The sequence below is a fragment of the Tauraco erythrolophus genome, chromosome 8, assembly GCF_009769465.1.
Source record: "Tauraco erythrolophus isolate bTauEry1 chromosome 8, bTauEry1.pri, whole genome shotgun sequence".
In the NCBI taxonomy this organism is placed as follows: Eukaryota; Metazoa; Chordata; class Aves; order Musophagiformes; family Musophagidae; genus Tauraco; species Tauraco erythrolophus.
In genome coordinates, this window is record NC_141472.1 from 19,651,692 (window position 1) to 19,673,559 (window position 21,868).

Genomic DNA, 21,868 nt, shown 5'->3' on the forward strand with positions numbered 1-21,868 from the left:
AGTATAGGGACATATGCAAACAATGTATGTGATGGGAAACATGGGCGAGGCTGTAGCTCTGCCCTTCAGTGCTGCCAGGTGGTAAGCCCGCTCCATGTTACGCTGCAGTGTAGTCCCTGGCACTGCCATAGCTGAGCTCAATCCTACAGTGACTAACCTGGGCACCTGAGATGTTTCCTAAGCCCCTGACCTGGCTGCAGCAGCCATATTTAATTTAGCCTTCCACATTAAGGTTTCCGTCTTTACCTCCCGGATGAGGAATTGTGACTACAGACCTTTCCACCTTGTTCTCTGTACATTACGGATGCGTCCATACCAGCAGAACACATTTCAGCATAAAGTGCCTAACTGTATGCTGTGGGAAACAGAAGAACGTTTCTTCCAATATTCCAAATGGAAAACAGGAAAGTGTTTCTTCTGGCCTTTTTAACAAACAGAAATAGGATATTCCTGGTTCTGACAAGGTAGAGCGTAACTAGCTGTGGGAAATACTGAGCTATCAGGACTTAAAGACTTACGCCATTCATTTTCGGTAGAACTGTTTTAAGCAATGGATAGACACTGTTGAAGGATTAGCTGGACAGCCCCATTTCCTGAGCTCTGCCCCGTGGGCTGCGTTGTGTGACCGTGTGAAAAGGCACTGCTGAACTGTTGACCTCCTTTGCACCTGCACGCACCCTCTCTCTGAAGCCAGGAGGTTTCTCTGTCCTCCGTGCACACTGGCAGGGGACAACGGTTCCAGCAGCACTTATGGGATGACTTACGTAATTGTCACTGTCTCGTTTTTGTAGCCATTCTGCGTAAATGCCAATAAAACTTTCCAGCCATCCTATATCACTCTAATGTATACGTATTATAACTGTAAATATTGATTGGTATCTTAGCACATAACATTTGCTTACGCACTCACATACATGTGCAGCTATGTCCCTCCTATTATGATCCAAATATCATAAGGACATTTGCAAATCCAGTAACCAGTAGCCAGTATTTATTGACGATTTGGCATATGTTTGCTAAACACACGCATTAAGCCTTGAGGAAAGGCTGAATGAGAGGTCCTCAAACCAAGACGTACAACCAGCAGCTGCTTCGGGTTAAATCACTAGAGATTTGTTGGGGATTTGAGCTCTGTAGTACACTGAGTCACCAGTAAGGGGAACCCTTCTTGCAGTAAACCTTCAAGCTTTTACTGCTTTGATGGAGAGCGTGGTCATAAAGATAATGTGACATTTTGGTTCCAAAAAAATTATGTTTAATCAGAAGGCGAACAGAGATAAGCAGTTTAAAATGAAATCTGAATTACAATTTCAAATCTACTTTTTTTTTACTTCTCAATGAGATTGAACAGGAAATGTGAATGAACCTGCATAATGCAGGCATTAACCCTTACAGCAATGCTAAAGAAAAGGGGGAGAGTTGATTTTGACGACAGTCTTTAAAACAATATTAGTCAAACTGCCCCAGAAAAGTGGCTGTCCCCAGGCATTGTTTTAACAAGAATAACGAATGGTTGATTTATTGCTTGAAATTATGTCATCATAAGTAAAATTTCATCTGTGGCTGTCCTGCAATTTCCAAACTTACGTGCTACCATGCTAAATGTTCTCAAAAGTTATAGTTTCCAATAAGCATGAAGATGAATCTCAATACTGTAACTGCTGTAGAAAAACTCCTGAAACTATTTTAATTAACCTGTGTTGCTGTACAATAGGTATTACGTCAGGAGAAAATTGGTGTGCATGTGGATCTCAATAGCCAAAATCACTATAGTCTTTAATTGTCAGAGTAGGTGTATTTTTATATTGCCCAGACATAGAAATAAGTTTTATTCGGGTGAATAGAAATTCATTGTTTACTTGGCTAAATAACCTAACTATAAATTTTCTTATATCCAATAAGTAATTCTGGAACCTGTGAGATGGATTGGTCTGAGGGAACTCCTCTCTCTGTCCAGCGCATGTATTTCCATTACATTTAATCTGGAAAAAGATATTATATCTAGTCAGATATACTTTTTCACTATGAAGTATCTAGTAACTAACTTTATGAAACCACTGAACGCACAGATTCAAGGCCACCCATAAAATCTCTAAATAAATACCACTGTAAATCTAAGCCAAAGTTTCTGCCGTGCTTTCTCAAATGGCCTTCCCTCTAGACTGCTAATTAGCCTGCCCCTCTAACTTTGAATACTCCATAAATGCACTATGCTGATTGATAGTGCATTGATATTAATTAATAATTTACCACACTGTTGGAATTTTCCTCTACATGTAATCACAGCTCCAGTGCTTTCTAAACCTTTCTTTCCCTGTCAAAAAAGAGGAAGAACATAATTTTGCTACTTTCGCCCTATGTTGTTTAGTGTCCCCTTTGGTTTGTCTGCAAATATTTGGAAAAGTGTCTCTTAGATACTTCTGAAAAATTCACGTGGTTTATATGGTAATGTAGTTCCATTTCACAGAAGTGTGCTGCTGCGCCTAATTGGAGCTAGTCTAGCACGCTTCATGTTTTATTTATACACACAGTACGTATGTGAAGTGCTCCAAAGTAAATGTACTCTGTCAGGAACTGGAAGTCTAGCTTTCAGATAGGGCCCCCATGGATCAGCTGGATGTGCTGCAAGGGACGAGCTCTGCCCAGGTGGCCAGGAGCTCATCGGAGGCACGATTCTGCCAAAAGGCAAATTGTTAGTATAGTTAGTGCCCACATTCACACAGGCATTTCTGAAGCAGTCTATGATTTTTATGAAAATCAGAAATAATGTAGTTCATGACAGAATTAACATTCTTTAATGTTGCTCTATTCTAATAATGCAACAGGTGCTCCCTAGGTGAGATAGAGTAGCCCAAACGCTTTAACTGCATTTTCACACCGATTACAAATCACTTCCTAAAAACATCTTTCTTTCATGGGAGTCTCTTTGTAATGCCGTATAAAGACTTTTGTATAAAAATGAGTCCCAAAACACTTATATTCAGGCCAATATCTGCTTTGCAGTTATGAGGTCTCCACGCAAGTGAAAAGCCAGACCTGTGAAAGACCCTACAGGTAATTTTCATGAGAGAGGAAGGATTAGGAAAAAAAAACCCACATTCCAGCTGCATTTGGATGTAACATACGTGCCTGTCATTCAACTGATCTTATCTGTGTAGTTCCCCTTTTGTGGGGAAGAGCTGAGCATTTGCAATTCATTCTTGTTGCAGTTCATTCCTGTTGCAATTCGTACTGCTCAAAGCTTATACAATCGTTCTGTTTTCCACGTGGCTGTCAGCACCTGTGATGTTGCTGAAATGTCCCCAAAAGAAACTGCCTTTGCCTAAGACAATATGAATCTGCAGGTTTTTGGTGACAAGCTTGCATTGATTTTGTTTGTGCCACTTCTCTGTTTCCTGAATGAGAAACTAGTATATAGTACCAGGCACACCAATAAAATACCCAGCACCAAGCAAAATTTCCTTAGGGTGTGCTGCTTTCCTATTCTTAATGATTTAAATATGATGGGTGAAAGTGTACGCTCTTAAGCAGCGTTCAAAATACATGTGTATATAATTTACATTAATATTTTCTCTTCAAGGACAGCCTCTTCAAAGCACAAGAATGGTCATTCTGATTTGCAGGAAGTCTGACCGACCTGATAAAATGACTGGCTCTGTGAACATGGGGAGAGTAGTGGATGTTGTCTACCCTGACTTTAGTAAGGCCTGTGTCAAAGTCTGCCAAAGTATCCTTGTAGGTAAGGTAGCAGATTTTCCTTGGATAAGTGGATGTTAAGACAGAGGAAAATTGACTGTCCCAGCAAGGTTAAAGGGTTGTGTTCAGACATGCAAAATCCAGCTAGTTCCTTGTGTCATCCCTCAGAGATGGACACAGGGGCCAGAACACTCAACATCTTTATTAACAGCCCAGACAATGGGGCATTGACATGGTCTGCAAGCTTGTGCACAACACCAAGTTCTGGGGAGCAGTGAGACACTGGAGGGTGGGGATGCTGTTCTGAGTGACCTTGACAGGCTGAAGCAATGGGCTGACCGGGACCTCATGGGTTTCAGTGAAGGCAAGTGCAGCATCTTGCAACTGGGGCAAAATAATCCCATGCAACCATACAGACTGGACGATGGAAGCAGTGTTGCAGGAAAGACCTGAAGGTCTCAGTAGACAAGAAGCTGAAAAGGAGACAACAGTGTGTTTTTGTGACAAAGGTGGCCAGCAGCATACTGTACCGTAATAGCAAGATTGTAGCTGTGTAGACAAGGGCAGTGATTATTCTCACCGTGTCTGGGGTATTGTCTCCAGTTTGGGGCTTTCTGGCACAAAAGGGACATTGGCGTACTGGGACGAGTCCACCAAGATGGCCTCTAGAGCACCTGATGTACAAGCAGAGGCTGAGGGAAGTGGGCTTATTCAGCCTCAAGACAAGAAGGTGGAGAGCGGATCTTACTGCTGTCTACAGTGATCAGAGGCATTGCGTAGAGAAGATAGGCTCTTCTCAAAGGCACATGTATATATATTTATATATGACAAGGTATGGTATGACAAGAGGCAACAAGTGCAAGTTGCAACATGGGAAGTTTTTATTAGATGTAAGAAAAAAGAATTCACTGTGAGGGTGGTTAAACACTGGAGCAGGGGCCCAGAGAGGTAAAGTCTCTATCCTTGGAGACAGTCAAAACTTGACTGGACAAGGCCCTGAGCAGCATCTGAGCTGGAGGCTGGATCAGATGACGTCCCAGAGGTCCCCTCCAACCTAAACTGTTCTATGATTCTGTGATATTGCAGCAAATTCCTTACTGAGTATTGATAGAATCAGTCAATATTACTCTGTTAGAGCCATTTACAAGGTGTTTTGTCAAAGATCTGTCTGTCTCCGTACTATAGATTAATGATGTTTTCATTATCAGACTATGTCTTGTAGAGGAAGTAGCTATCTTTAAAATATAGTGTATTTTTTTAAATGAGGATGGAAAAAATATTGGCCAAGAACAGGCTCTAGCTGTTACGTTAATTTTGCTAGATACAGTGAGGATTGATTGGGCCTAAAATGTTTTCCCGGTCAAAGCAGAACAGAACTCCATAGCGAGAGCAATCCCATCGACGTTGCAAACACAATCAGAATTTGAGACTTCGTCTTAAAATATCTGTTTGTTAGTCTGGATATTGTAGGTTGACACGATATTTTTTTACAAGCTTTAAATTGTGTCAGAGATCTCTTCCTTCGTGCATTTGTACCATATCCCTGTGGAGACACCACGATGCTGATACATGCCAACACTTGCACATCTGCACATCGCAAAAGACTCTGTTTACCAGTGGCTGTGTATTTCCAGTTAACACAGTGCTGCATTTTTGTCTGCAGAAGGTGACTAACTTCCCCAGGACTGCAGGTTTCAACCAGGAAAGAGAAAGAAATCTGTTACAAATGTAAGTTAGTGGTTAGATCCCCTTTACCTCTGGGGTTAAAAACGTGCTGCTTTCGGGGCAAAGCAGGAGTACAGTTTCAGTACAACGATACCATACGTATCCAAATGCTGAGTAGCAAATTCTGCCTGCTATTTATTATGTCTCAATAGTGCAATAAAGAGAAAGCCTGTGACAGAAAATACGTTGATAGTTTCAGACTTCTCTGTATGCTCAAAACTGTTTTATCTCCTCTTAATATTAATGTAAACTTTGTAATCTGCATAGGCAATAAAATCAAAAGACCACTTGGGTAAAAGAATAAATGTAACATTTTTGTAACGTATCTGTACCAAGACAACTGTCCTTACTGGATTTTCTACTAAAAATAGCGTATTGTTTTTTACAAAGGGAAAGTTTATACTCTCTCGTGTCATCTAGATGTTTATACTGTGTTAGAAACAGCTGTTCAGAGCATTATATTTCCGCAAGTTTTCCCATGCAGTTGAGGCTTTTTTTTTCATCCAAACATAGGAAAGTCATACAAAAGACATGAGCTAGGCAAAAAAAAAATGCTTATACTGACAGTAGCCAGGATGGAGAAAATGCAAGACCTGTGTCAAGTCCCCCTGGTTCTTGCAGACTTCCAGGTAGGATGGACAGTTTCCTATTTAGAAATGCATGGAAATATCTAAAGGGTTCTGTAGTTTTTTCTTTCCATATTGGTCCAGAACCATCATAACAGGTTGCCTTACTCGTTCCATGCTTCAATTCTGAAGGATTATTCACGTAAAAGAGGACTGATCTTGGCCATAATGGTTGAGTGCTGGTCTCTAGAAAGCCTGGCCAAGCAACCTTGAAGCTCAAAACTGGTTTAAGAGGGATTTAGATTATTTGCTGGGATTGGCCTATATGAATAATTGATTCTGATGGTTTTACTGGTTGGATTCCCTGCAGACTACATGAGGACAGAGGATTCCACAGAAAATAATATGTAAGCTGAATATATATCATAACTCATTGAATGCAAATTTCCCAGCACCTCCTATTCAGAATTATCATGGGATATACTGTGTGACTTCTGCGACAGCAAGAGCCACAAATTAATTTGGTATTGTCTAGAAGGCATTTCCCCTCCTCTTTATTAAGGCTATTGTTGTTTCAGTTTTGTGTTCATCTAGAGGAACAAAGATATAAATGAAAGCATTTGGCTACCCCCTCCGACTCATCTTTGTTTTCTGGATCTTTTTCCTGATGTGTGCTTGCTACAGTGGTCCACTAGGCAGGTTACTTGAATGGGGTGATGGGAAGACTGTGTGTGATTGTGAATGACAGCTCAGCATCATACTGAATGGGGCTGAAAAAACATAAAGATTGGTGTAGATGAGTCAGTGTACAAATTGACAACAGACTGTGGGATGTATGGGTTGTATGGCCTTTGATATGGTAAGCTACAGTAGAGGGTTTTCATGCCAGTTAAATATCCAGTCAGTGTTCCCCACAGTGGGATTCAAGACATTTATTCTTAGGAATGTGTATTTTTTTTTCAGCACAATGTGATCTCTTTACAAAAAGAAAGAGGAAGTATCGGAAATACACCCTTGGCAGTGATGCCCAGGGCCAGAGTGAGCAGACTCTGCTAGAAAAGCCCCAGAACACAGGAGGGTAACAACGAGCTTCGCCATCACAGCTCACGGAAAGTTAAAAGCACTTCTTTCTTTGTTTTCTTTGGATTATTGGGTCGGTGATATGCAAAGGTTACGTTGAACTTCTAGTAAGTAGATGCCTACCGGAAAGTCATGGCTTTTTTAATGGTTTCTCTGGTGCCAAATTCTAATTACAAGGCTGTAAAGGTAGTGTACATTGCTCCTTTCATCTTCAGGATATCCCAAGGCTTGCAGAGCAGTGAGTTAGATACCGTGTTCATGGACAAAGGAATCAGCTGCTGTGCGCTCCCCAGACCTGGCAGCGGTTTGCGTTTTGTGGAGCTGACATGTCAATCAGACCTCGAAGTAATCCCATGTTTCAGTCCCTTCCAGAAGTCCTCCCCGGGGAAAATTCTGAAGCCATTCCTTGCTCTTGACGGGAATTCCTGGAGACCTGCCTGTGCAGCCTCCGCAGGCACATCAGCATTTCAGCCGCACAGATCCCCTCGCAGCACCTGCTGCTTTTCGCTCGCAGCCTTTGCAGCGGCGAGATGCAGCATAGTGATCGATGGATGGATGGATCCACGCATCTCCCTTCGTGCCAGAGCCGCCTTCCCGCTCGCCGTGCTGCTTGGCTCTGCCTGCAGAATCGCTGTGCCCTTTGTTCTGCCTCCTGGCTCCCTCCCCTTGGGCGGCTCTGTCCCACCTCTGCTAGCGGCTCCGCAAAATTGATCTGGCTCCAGAGCTCTGAAATAGCAACAAGGGACAGGGACGCTAGTCTGTTTGATTTCTGCTGCTGGGCTGACAGGGAAACAAAATGGAGGGGTGTGATGGGAGAGGGAGAGCATGGAAGGTGTAGGAGGAAGGCTAACCTCGAGAGTGAGGGGATAGGGAAAAATCAGGCAGCAGAAGAAAGGGAAGGAGCTGTGAGAGATGGGGAGAGAGCAGAACAGCAGCAGTGGGAAGAAATCGGAGCATGAATAAAAACTCCTTCGCTAATTGCGCAGGAGATGGAGGGTGAAATCCAGCAGGAAACGGTGTAAGTGGCTTTGTGGCAAGAATAAGGGGAATAATTAATGGAGATTTCTTGCGAAATAGGAAGAGGAAAACTGACCTGCTGAAAACAAAGCAGGGAAAATTGGGGGGTATGGCAATTTCACAGAGTTCAAGTTTTCCTTATAGATCTGTCACCGAGGGCTATTTCATACTTGGCAACATCAGCAGTATCAGACCTGAGAGTTTAAAAATTACAACTGCAGCCCTCCCCAGACAATGACATTTTCTTTAAAGCAATGTATTTTGGGTTCTCTTTATATGTTTTCAATGCCTGATATACTTGAATCCTGCTTTCATGGGACTAAAAAATAATGTAAAAAATTATCTGTATTCTTCAAGAAATCACCAGAATTTGAGAACTGAAGCTTTATAAATTCACCACAACTGGTAACAAAATCGTATGAGTTGGTATTTCACTGGACTGTGACTAACACTGACCAGATTACATTAGATTAGAAAACTCCTGTGGTCCAGGAGCATTTTATCATCTACATATTTGATGGCACACTGACGTGAGCCAGTTTCATGCTTAATGTGATGTGTGTTGCTACAAGGGTAACTGATGGTACCAGAGGACTTAGCAGCTCATGTCCGTGGGGGAGAGTGGCAGTGAGCCAAGCCTGAGCAGGAATGCCACAGAAGTAAGACCATGAGTGAGGTGAAGGATCAATCTCAGGATAATCATGTCCTGGATAGGTAGTAATACTTTCCTAATCCATCTTTAAAGCGTGGTAAGGGAGTGGTAACTATACAGCGCTTTGATGTTAACATGGTAACACTGCCAAGACATTAATCTGCAATTGTATTTTGGTTTCGTGACACTACTTAACAGAATGACTGTCCAGCTCTCCAAGATTAGGTACCCTCGCACTAGAATACTCCATTATCATCAGTATTAGAATTCTCTTATCCTTTAGATGCTCCTAGAATATCAAGCTGAATGAGTAAAACAAGAAGTAAACCATACAGTTAAGGATGGTCTTTAATAGCAATCATCTTTACTCACTGGTGAAACTTCAACTTAATGTCTTTCTATTGGTAGCTATGTACGTAAGGAGTAATGGTTCTAGCTACTAGTGTTACTGCATACTTAGAACACCCTACAAAAAAAATCCTTAGTATGGAAAGCTCTTTCTAGTATAGATGCAACATTTCATCCGTATAAAACACTCTAATAAAGGACCTCTTTTTTTTTTTTAACACTTAGACTAGATGATTTGTCATTATAAGTCTAATTTCTGGACACGATAGAGTGACTGGAGACACAAACGTAAATAATGGCAAGAACGAAAGACCTTTAGAAACTTCTCTGTAGCCTCTGCTCCATGTGAGGGGAGAATTTTTCTGAGACAGACACCTAGCAGCATAGACATTTAAAAATAAAACACAGTGGATACACCCCCCAAACCCTACATATCCGTACACGCTTCCTCAAGAGAGGAGAATGAAGCAAAAATGATGGACGTTAGTCTTGTCAGTTAATGTGCTGCTCAACGGAGTTTAGATGCTATGGGGATGAAGGCAGCGTAAGAGCTTCTACAGACTATGAAAGAATAATTCTGTCACCACCAAAGCGTGTAACACCTCCTCACGCAGGGGTTCTGACATCAGCAAGGTCATAAAAAAGAGCTTCACATTTGGGGTACTCAGGTACAATGATTAAGAAATCATGACAAAATCACATTTAATAGAAAATTACAGTAAAAATTTACTATCGCAATAAAAGTTAGGTAGAAAATAGACCCATTAATCTTCCTCAAATGAAGACAGAAACAACCTAGCTGACATCAAACACCTTATTAGAATAAGCCATCTTTAATTAGTTAGTGGAAGCCACCTTACAACGTGGTGTTTGATCCATCCCTGATTTACTGATATTTATGGACTTGAGCCTGTGAGCTGTTTTTTTTATGAGGTAACATGATGCCTGGTACAGGTACACACAGCAGAAGAAAAAGATCAGCCACTCCCATTCACTGTAGTAGCCAGTGAGGATACCACAGTGTTGTTACAATGGAGTCCTTTGCTGATTCTCCTTGGAGAAACTCTACTGGAAACGGAGCAGATAGATATTGAATCAGTCAGATGAGGAAGGTCTAGAGGGAACTGAATCTAAACTTTCCACATGCCAGAAAAATCTTCTGACCTGTGAACTGTGATATATTTGGTGAGTGTTAAAAACAAAAGGACACACGAAATGGAAACACCTATGTATTTTTTTAAAAAGACCTCATAAGCCTGCTCTCCTTGGTGTTTCCAAGTGATTGGAGGTAGGTGGCCCCTACTTAGTTAGCATGCTGATGCTGGAGATCCCATCTGGAGGTGGCTGATTCTCAGGTTAGATATAAGGAAGAAATTTTTTACGATGACGGTGGTGAAACATGGAATAGGCTTCCCAGGTGGTAGATCCTCCATCCCTGGGAAACGTTCAAGGCCAGGTTGGACGGGGCTCTGAGCAACCTGACCTAGTTGAATATGTCCCTGCTCATTGCAGGGGGGGTTGGACTAGATGCCCTTAAAGGTCCCTTCCTATCCTACCCAAACTATTCTATGATTTTCATTTGCTCTTCCAGACACTGAAGTCCTGCGTATGGATTTGAGGTACCAGGTCAGAGCCTATGAAAGCCCCCCACTCCTCAGTGTCATACAGTCTCTTGGTTCTAGCCCTAGTCCTCTGGGAGTTTAAACGTTCTCATTGTCAGTGCAAAACTCTTAAATCCGTCTCGAATTACACAGGAAGATGACCATTTCATTAAATGCTTCAGTGAGATTTATAGAGAGCCCTAAACGCACTTTGTGACTGATAATAGACACTAATTCCTCTAGGTTTTGTGTTTAGAAAAGCTTACACTGTTATTACTTCTCTGGTCAAAGGTGACGCTTCCTGCTCTCCATCAATGCAGCCAGCATGTGAGTGTTCTCAGATATTAGTCAGATCACCTTTTTGCAAGAGCCATGCTAGTGAGAATCTGCCTGTGACAGTTAGCAAAGTTACGGCTGTATCAAGAAGATGCATCCGAGTCTTCCTAGTAGTCGGGACTAACTATACACTTTCATAGTTTGAGAAATTGTGGGAGCCTTTTTAATGTACCTCTGTCTATTCATAGTTAATCATCATCAACCCTCATACAGGTAGCCCGTATCACAAATTTTAGAAAATTGTGTAGCAATATTCACCATTAATAACACCTACAAAATAAGCAAAAATACAGGTTTGTCTCAGAAGAGTTTGTAAGGTGTGGCACTGAATCCTTTCTGGTAAGGAGATAAGATGGCAAGTCTGCAGGAGCAGCTGAACTCCAGCATGAGAGTTAATACTCCACGTCTAATGCGTTTGTTGTTTTTTTTTAAGTAGCCACATAATCATTTGTCTTTTCAACCTGTTCTAGTTCTGTTCTTATTAGATGTTCAATTCTGAGAGTTCATTGCAGCAGACACCCAGTGTGTTTGAAACGCCAGAGGGAAGATGCTCTGGAGCTGAGCTACAGTTTTTAGACAGCCACGTCTTCTCAGTTCATGTGTCTGGGGTGGTTTGAAATAACATCCACTCTGAAGGCCACTTGTGTTAGCTGAGTAAAGCTCTCACTCTACCTCAACTTGGACCATCTTGAAAAAACAGCATCTTTCTGTACTGCCTTCTCTTTTTGTTGCCTGTCCAAGCTGGTGTAGCATACTTCGTGCTCAGTTTTGAAAAATATTTCCTTCTTCTCTCCACACACATTCTCACTGAGGTAAATAAGTCCTTTACAGTAAATAATGAGACATGATAAAAATCTACCTTTATGCAGAGGTGGTGGTAGTTCCCCTTTTAAATTAACTTTTTTTAAGGTAATTGAACAAACCTTTCTGGGTCCATCCACACCACTAGCCACCTCACATCCTTCATCTCAGTTTTCATCTTTATTTCTTCAGATAAACCCTCCAATCTTACATCGTTCCCCTGGGGCAAACTTTGAAGGTCAACTAATTTAGCAGAGTGAAGTTTAATTTGGTGAAGGAGGGGATTATTAATTTGTTCTTATTCCTTTTGTTGATTTTCCAAGTTTCCTATATACGAGTCACAGATGCATATGCAAAGGACCAGGGAATATTAGTTTCAAATATCTGAAATGTAGATGTTGAAATGTAACACTCATTTTGTCATTGGGGATTTTTTGCTTTTTCAAATTCTTTGTGTTTCTGCTGGTGTCAGTTTGCTGATCCCAGAAACCATTGCCCGCACGAGCAGATCATGATCATCCACTCTGAGGTTCATTCCTGATAAATCAGACAGCAGCTAAAAAAAAAAAGAGTAATTTATACAAAATTTACTCAAAAAAGCCTTATATTTTATGGAAAATATTTGTGACGATTTAGTGTGGCAAACCTCAGTCCTGATAGGACTTCAGCTGACAAGCAGCTGCTAAAGACTTCCAGTACCTTATGAAGTTGTATCTGATACAATTGTTATACTTCCAAACGTGTGACACCTACGAAAGCTATAGACAAAAGAGTATCCCAAAGAGCAGCTCCAGCTTTGCCTTGCGTGTGGCTAAGGGCTCGTTTTGGCAGAGCTCATTGCTAAAACGGGGGCCTTTGGTGGGTGACAGTGAATGGGGGTTAGAAAGCAGAGCTGATGGGCTGCATCAAAAGAAGCGTGGCCAGCAGGTAGAGGGAAGTGATTCTGCCCCTCTACTCGGCTCTAGTGAGACCCCAGCTGCAGCTCTGAGGCCCCCAACACAAGAAGGACATGGACCTGTTGGAGCGGGTCCAGAGAAGGGCCACAAAGATGATCCAAGGGCTGGAGCAACTCTCCTATGAAGACAGGCTGACAGAGTTGGGGTTGTTCAGCCTGGAGAAGAGAAGGATCTGGGGCGATCTTATAGCAGCCTTCCAGTACCTAAAGGGGCCTACAAGAAAGCTGGAGAGGGACTTTTTACAAGGGTGCGTAGTGATAGGACAAGGGGCAATGGCTTTAAACTGAAAAAGGGGAGATTTATATTAGAGATAAGGAAGAAATTCTTCCCTCTGAGGGTGGTGAGGCACTGGAACAGGTTTCCCAGAGAAATCGTGGATGCCTCATCCCTGGAAGTACTCAAGGCCAGGTTGGATGAGGCTTTGAGCAACCTAATGTAGTGGAAGGTGTCCCTGCCCATGGCAGGGGGATTGGAACTAGATGTTCTTTAAAGTCTCTTCTAACCAAACCATTCTATGATTCTATGTGTGGAGGTAAATTGCAACCCAGTGTGTTCTGTAAGTTTTCTGCAGACTGTGAGACCATTTTTCAAAGCAGAGACAGTCTTTGCAGATGCTCACTTGGGGCCTCATACGGCATGGCCCCACCCCGTACTGCTAGTCTTTATTTCAAAACAGGCAATATATGACAAATTAGCTGCTTGATTATCATCTATTCTGTCCCTTTAGAGAGTAATGTGGATCTCTGTGCGGAAAGAAAGGAGAGATGTGCGGGGCAGCAGCACCAGCTGTGACCATGAGCCCTCTGTGCTCTTATGAGCAGCGGCGGCAGCAGCAGTAAGTCACCATCCGGTGTGTGGCCACTGTGGAGGCAGTCAGGTGTCTACTGAAGTTTTCTTAGTACTGATGCTGCCAGTTTAACACACTTACGGATGCCTACCCAGTAGCATATACCTCCTCTGAATACCAGCTAGGCATCTCACATACACCACTCGAATAATTTTTTATTCCAGTGTTGCAGTTTCTGTTCTTACTCCAGCTTTCCTGGTCTAGAGGCAACCAGCACAGCCCTCGATCTCAGGGTAGCAGTGACCTAAAACAGACTGTAGATTCATCCTTCAGCTACTACCACTGCTTTTATTATTATAACCCCTGAGAATCCTAGGATATTAACCACAGGAGGGCTGGAGATACAGTATCGTTGATCCTCTCTCTGCCATGACTATAGAATTTGGCCAATACATGTGGAAAAATACATGACGTTGATGATGTCAACTTTTAAAAGCATAGTGACAGTATTAAAGTTTCAGTATTAATGATCTACAAGCACACCTTGCAGAAAAATAAGAATTTAAGAGAAAAATTCGTTACAAATGCTTTTGTGACTGAAATTAAGAAAAATACTGTATTAGTTGAGGGGAAGACATTACAAAATTGTTTTGTTTCATCAACATGAGCATGGATGAGAAACCTGCAAATAACAACAGCTGAAAGAAAAGCCAAGAAGTCTTTTTTCAGTGAGAGGTAGGTACTTCCAAACATTCAAGTTCAGATGTGAACTTGTGTGCATTTGATACTGAAGAATTCAAAAAAGAAAACCTTGTGTAAGGAAAGAAATAGAATACCATATAGCTGGTTCTGATTCCAGTTCAAAAATTCCATAGGAAGAAGACAACAAATGTTCTGCTGCAAGAGGAATGTTTAGGGCTTACCACAAATACCGAATGACATCAGTGTTTTCCGTGCTGAAAGTGCCAGTTGCTCCGAGTTGTATTTGCACGCCTCGTGCTCATCATGGTATATCACTACACAGATGTTTTGCACGCAAAAACATGGAATTTCTTTAAAGTCATCTTTTGGAACTATATTTTCAGAATCACAGACTTGCAATAAAACAGAAATCATTTTGAAGTCAAAAGTGAACACAGCCAAGAATTTCTCGACTCAATACTCTGCCTGACTATTTGAGTCATATTTAATTCTGCCTTAATTCCGACACAGCAAAAGAGGTCAAGAAATTTTCTGGGCTGAGTTTTACAGTTCATAATTTTAGAAGCAGCACTGAAACACAGCTAGCTGTAGGAAGGTATTTACTATTTTAAGACCTTTTTCTGCCAGTCATATTTCCCTTGAAATAGTTTGAGATTGCCATACTTTATGATGATTTCTGATGATTTAGGTGACTTTAATCTCTGACATTTTGTAAAGTTTACTACACCAGCTTGTCAGCAAGCATTAAGATGAAGTTCATTTGTTTGTTGGTGTTTTTATCCTTGATTTCTCCACCAGTCCATATAAACTCTTCTACTGTACTTACCATGCTGAGAACCTCCCAAAAGTGCGTCAAACAACATGAGTAACGTTTCACATGTGGTTCATTCTTTCTTCAGTCCTCTCCCTTGGGAGAAAATTGCATGGAAAATGGAACATTTTGCTTTGGCAGAGTTTTATTGTTTAACTGTTGCGCTTTTTTTAAAGTCTGTGGCATGTGTTGATTTGAAAATTTAAGAATTATGTCTTGTATTTAGAGTAGAAGTTGGTGATATTTGTGCTGATGTTTGCTACTACAAAAGCTAATTCTTGGCTGACTCTTGTCAAGTTTTTTTGGGTTCTTCAAACCCAAACATTGTCCATTTAGAGATACGGCCTAGTGTCTGAAACTTCACTAGCTACCCTCTAGGAGTCAGGACAGGGAACAGAGGATGGGTTTGATGTGCTTGTAATAGCACAACCTTGGGTTACTACAAATCTTTCCATGGCGTTCTTTCTGATAAATATGAAAGTATTGTGGGATCTTCCTTTAGTTCTTAACATTGTGTCTGCTTGGTACGTCAGGTTTCTGTTCCGCATTCTGCAACCACCTTATGAGCTCCTTTTGAAGCATTGTATTGATTTTAAAATTGCTCTCTTGACTTCTTCATCATTGTCCATTTTTATTTAATTGATTTTCTTTCTACATAAGCTTTTGGAGGCTTTGTGAAGTAAAAGAGGAAAAAATGTCAAACAACAACCAACAGCTGATTTCTTACTTCTGTTTAAAGATCTCATGGCATGTCTCAAGGATAAGCTGATAGTGCTAATTTTCTAATCAAATTCTGTATGGTTAATAATGTTTTTATCCCCTGTATTTAAACTGTGACTGGATCCATGACATCAGTATTCTCTTGTGTTGCGTCTTTACGGTGTATGCTGCTATGTGTTGTTAAAACCTTTTATTACTGTCCTCTTAGGGATTCTTTATGCCAGGCAGAGCGGCTAACATACACGTTTGTGTGTACAGCACCCACACCCACACACATTCTCACTCATACATAGTCAGTAGTCAGTAATAAAAGCACTTTGCTGCTAAGTAAATTGAAAATAGTATTAATGCAATAAATGTCCAAGCAGGATTGATTCTGTGTATTTTATAGCATCTGCTATTGCTCTCTGCTTTCAAGCTACTAATATGTTCAAGTCTACATAATATTGTTATTTCCAGATGCAATACTGCAGTTTGTCTGAGAGTGCCAATATTGCCTTGTTTTATTTAGTATTAAGTTTAGGCAGAGATTAACCACTCAGTATGCGAACAATAGCTTGTAGTCTGCATTTCTAGTGTTTATGTTGGTCATTTTCAGTCACTTGTATCCACTTTCTATGGATATGGATAAGAAAAGGTCTTTTCTTTGGATTTGGTAAAAACTACTGAAGCTCAACATCGAATATCAAATGTAGGTGTTACTAGGACAGAGATGACTTTAAAATCATGACTAAACCGACTCTGTAGTAGGAGAAACACCTTCTTGTCCCCCTCATTGATTTCTGTGAACGTTAGAGGAGCCATTATTCTGTGTTTACTCTTTCTATCTAGTTCATTTACAAACACGAGGCACAAGAAAGCTGTGATTAGCAGGTATAGGTATGGAAAGACGTTACCAGTTAATGTAATGAAGCAGCATAATTCATTCTTTGCTGTCTACATTATGTAGAGGGAAGCAAACGTGCATTAATCATGCAGAAAGCAGGAAATTGAGATGTATGGAAGGGAAGAGTGATATGATACAGGAACCCATCCCCCAGCCTCACAGAGCTGGCAACAGGTCCATTTTTGAATAATGTGTGTTTTGACAGACATGTCATTTGACAGGCAGGGCTGACCAGAAGGGATGTAAGGAAGCAGCTACTTATTAGCGAGAAAAAGGAGGGAACAAAGCGTTATTGCATCTAATGCAAGGCAATTCTGACCCAGTTAGCGTTCGCTGACGTGGAGGTGCTGGCTAACTGACGGGTTCCAGAGAGCAGCCACCGAGCATCAATGTTTCTGGTGAGCGGTATACATCCCGCAGGCGTTGCTGCCGAGGCTAACACTGCTCAGCATAGTTCGGTCCCAGCTTCCCAACAGCCCGGCTCTGTTTGAACCCCTCCTCTGGTGCCAGTGGTGCAAGTTGGCAGAGGTGAGACATGGAAGTGAAAATCATGACCTTTGCAATCACAGCACTGATTCTTGGGCTCTGTTATTCTGCACTGGCCAAGGCAGATGTTGCTGAAGGAGCCCACCGTATGCTTCTGCTTGATCAAGTTTCAATTCACAAAATGCTGCAGATGACATTTATATACACTTTTATATACATATATACATTTATACACACTTTGAATTGAATAAGGTCATAAAAATGATGAAGATCAAACATAAAAGGAAAATCTCAGAAAAGGCAACTCCAGCTGATGTTCACCAGCCTAGCATGTTCAGTGTTACTTTTTTAGCTGCTTCCTATTTTTCCACTAGTTGTCACTTAAGGAAAGTTAAAATAATTTTTCTTTATTATGAGTCTCATAAAAAATGATCATTGTTTATTTCATTGCTGATTTATTTCCTTTCTTCCTCTCAGCTCTGTTTTTTTATACTTGTCTTGATTTTAGATTTAGTTTGTGGGAATTTATTTTGCTTTTCTATTTCCCCAAATTCCAAAGTGCTTTATACTTAGAAGAAATCAGATAGATCCTTCCAAGGTAAAAGATATTTATCTTGCCTAGGTAGTCTCATACTCAGGCAAATAACATGTAATAAAAATAAATCCATACAGAGAAAAATGATGCTTATGATACCATCGGCATAAGCATTGGATAACTGTAAGCCGTCATGCTGACTGTAAGTAACAGATTTTTACATTTACTTTGTTATTAATTATTTTGGGCTGTTAACTTAGAACAGTGGTTCTGTTTAATGACCCACAGAACTAGGCTCTGTTACTTTCCTTGATTTTGTTCATCCTGCTCTACCTTCTCTTTTCCCATTCTCCCCATAGGTTCCCTCACACCAGGACAAAATCTACAGGTCTGTACTGTTTGCTATGAAAAAATTCTTTCTCGAGAGCCCCTGGATGATATTTCTAGTCACTTCTTTGCCATGTCATTTTGTCTCCAGCTGCCAGAAGAAATTCCAAATGCATCATAGTCACTACTCAAACCGATAACACATGAGAGGTCCAGAAGAAATTGTTTATAATATTTCTGACACAGTATGTCTTGTAATGCTGCGCTGTGTCATGTTCCATAGTTTTATGTCCTAATCTGACATTATGAGATTACATAATGCATTCGATCTTTAAACAAGTATTCCTTTGAAATGTTTGACAGAGTTATGGCACTTCAGGTATTATTTCTTATTATGGACAGATAGGTCAAATCTGCAAACAATTTAATGGCCATACATCGCTACCCTTGTCAAATCAATCCTCCTAGTAAATGCGCTATCAGCAGTAGGAACATTTAGAAGCCTAATCCTTCAAGGTGCTAAACATACTGCTCCTCTTAGCTCCAAGTGGAACTGAAGGCTCTCAGCACCTCACTGGAGAAGGGCTCCAATTAGCCTTCTTTTATAGTAATCCTGAATGCATGGACTTCCTGCACGTGTATTAAGATTCAAACTGCCCTTCAGATTTACTTCATTGAAACCTGAGAAGAAGCTATGCAACTGTGGACTAAAATGGCTCCATATGCTGCTTGGCTCCAGTATGTGCTGAAGATTTCTTTTTTTCTTTCTCTCAGCTGAGAACGCTGCTCTCAGTTCTGCTGAGCTTCAGAGAAATGTGGTGTTCTCATTAACACTTTAACCCTGATCCCAAATAAATTACCTCATGCCACCATTTAGCTTAGCAGCAGCAGGAAAATTGAAAGGATTTGAGGTGTCAAAAGGGGACCAAACTTGACCCCTGAATCCTAGGAAAGAAGTGTTTAGTTGTTTAAAGAGTTGGAGGAGAGAACTGTGCCTGAAGTGTACACAACCTCGTGGAGCAAACACTGATATGATTAATCCTCAAACAGGTTGTTCACAGAAAGCTTGACAGATCTGCTGGCTTCCTTTGTTGGAGCTCTGACCTTGTGTGTGTGTACCTTGGCTGAAGTGCTGTTCGTATGGGGAGACCATCAGTCTCATTTTATCTGACTCGCTGTGTAACTCAAGGGGACTTCCTCTCCGGCTCATCCAAACAGACAAAAGCCCTAACGAAGGACAGAGAGATCACACTAAGAGCCAGATGTTGGACCTGTAAGATTTCCAAGGCACCTCCACTTTTTTGAAGGTATCATGGAAGGAGCAGCTTTCATCTCAGGGAACCGTAACGACTGCCATATTCCTGCTTCTACCCTAAGCTGCCACTTCACTGCCTGCTCCCTGAAGATATACCACAATATCTATCTTCTAATGTGCTGTGAAAGTCATAAGGCGCTTCCACCCCTTATCTGCAGAATGCCGGGGCCAGGAAGGCACCCCGAGGGGACAGCCAGCACAAACAGCAGCGATGTCACCAGACCCAGCACGCGCGTCCTGGCCCCATCCTCCCCGTTGCTTAACCAACACCCTTCAGACACGTTTCTCTGCGAAACATTTCAGATACGCGATGCGGGGCTGAGGAAGAAGGAGACAGGGTCATGACCAAGAAGCCTGAGAGGGAGTGCGTGCGGCTGGGAGGCGATGGGCCGTGCGCCGCGTTCCCTTAAGCCTCATGCAGGTGTACCGAATAAATCATCCCCAGATTGCTTTAAAGTATGCATGAAATTTTTTTGCAGGGAGAGGAGCATGTCATAATGGTGTCTGGGGATGAAAGGAGGGTCAGCACCAGCTCTGTATCGTTACGAAAATCAACAGTCTAAATCAGGGAGTACACGGTGATTGTAGGGAGTCTCAGATGGTCTCGGAGCACCAGCTGAAAGTGGAAGATGAGCAAAATGCAGCTCTGGAATTGGACCTTGTTCTTCATCCAGAGTTAATAGGAATAAGACCACTGAATATGCTGGCTGCAAAAGATGATTTGTTTCTGACTCTGCAGAGCCCCGCTGTGAAGAGCCCTGGGGCTATGACGTATAAAAAAAGGAAAAAAAAGACTTTTAAATTGGCACAGAGAAAATAAATTCCATATCCTAATGCTGACAGTTTAAATATGTAAATTGTTTTTGTTTTCCAGAAGCCACTAAAATAAATGCTGTAAATAAACAGTTTTAAATATTTCTTCACTGTAACATGGTGTCCTCACTTGCTAGGAAGGCATTTGTGCTCATGGAAGAGCCAAATCAGTATGCACTTATTTCAGTATAAATATATGAATATTCCAATATAAAAGTTCATTTTATAATAACAGATTACTGGTGAAGTAGCATTTAGCTGTAATATCACACTGGTGTTGAGTAGTGATGTCAAAGCCAGTTTTACCATTTAATGAGAATGAATCAACACTAAGTGAATAATGGGAAAATACCTTTTGTAACACATTACATTTATGTAATTCATCCCTATTTACCTCTTTCTTTTGAAGCATTGTTCATTGTGTTTCCTTCTTGCTATTCCAGTTTATTACAGCAGTATGAACTCCTCATACATTGACTGAGTCTGTATACAAACCTGCAGGTACGCATATACTATCCTTAAGCTAATTTGAGTAACTTTGGCTCTTGAGTAAGTATCTCAGGATTGGTTGATAAGTCTCAGTAAAGGCACACTATAAAAGCAGAGAAAGTTTCTTATTAAATATTTCCTAATTTGTTAAATAATTCTGGGTGCTTTTAGGAAGTTCATAAGAAGGGACGTTTCAGAAATGAGTGTAGTGAAATTAGACCATTGTGATACTGTTTCTAATACACAGAAAGTTATATCATCTTCTTTCTGCTTTTCTCATATAGGTGTTGGCATGGTTAAAATCACCTCACATTTCTAATTATGAGATTGTGGTTTGAATTGTTTATTGTTCTCTAAAATCTTTATCAGAACACCTGAGATTTGCTGTGGCTCAAAATTATTTTCTTAATCACATAAAAATGTTTAACCATTTCTGATAACAAGTTGAGAGAAAAATAGGTTGGTTTGTTCCTGTTAAAAAAAAATTAAACGGGTGTTGAAACACTTTTCCGTGCATTGTCACAGGAAAGTTGTTGCAATATTGTTCTGCTATTCTGCTACTCTTCTCTGTTCCTATTCTTACGGAAAAAAACTACTACACTCAGAAAAGCTGCCAGCAAAAGCAGGTTTAAAGAAAATCTCCACAGTAAACCAGTAAAGAAATTCAGTTTGTACGAGCTCAGAGATTCAGTAGTGCTTAGGAATGCAATCTCTGCAGTTGCCACTCCACTAGTGACTCATGGTGCCCGTGTCTTGGCAAAGGCGTCATCTCAGGACACAAGCGAGTGTCTCCTGCACAGCAGCCACAGGGCCCAGACTCTATGGTGCAACTGCATTTTATACAAGTTATGAATTATTTAGACACGTGTATCTTTTAATAAAGACATTTATTTGTTACAATAATTTAAGGATTTTTAATTTTTATTCTCAAAACTGAGAAATATTGTAGCATATTGTTTAGAGTTTAATCCTGTATGAATAGTACTCAAACTTGTGTATATATATCATCTCCATCTAGCAGAGCGCTATACCCTGTGCTTAATTTTAGGTGTGTAAGTAACTTCCATAGAAGTTAAAGGGAATTTTAAAAAGTGTAGTTTGAACGTTTTCCCAAATATGAATAGATATATCCAAGGAGTACCTCAGTCAAGTTTACTTGCATTCCATTAAATATAAACAAAGTAATTACTTTAAGTTATATACACAGGTGCCATTTCTG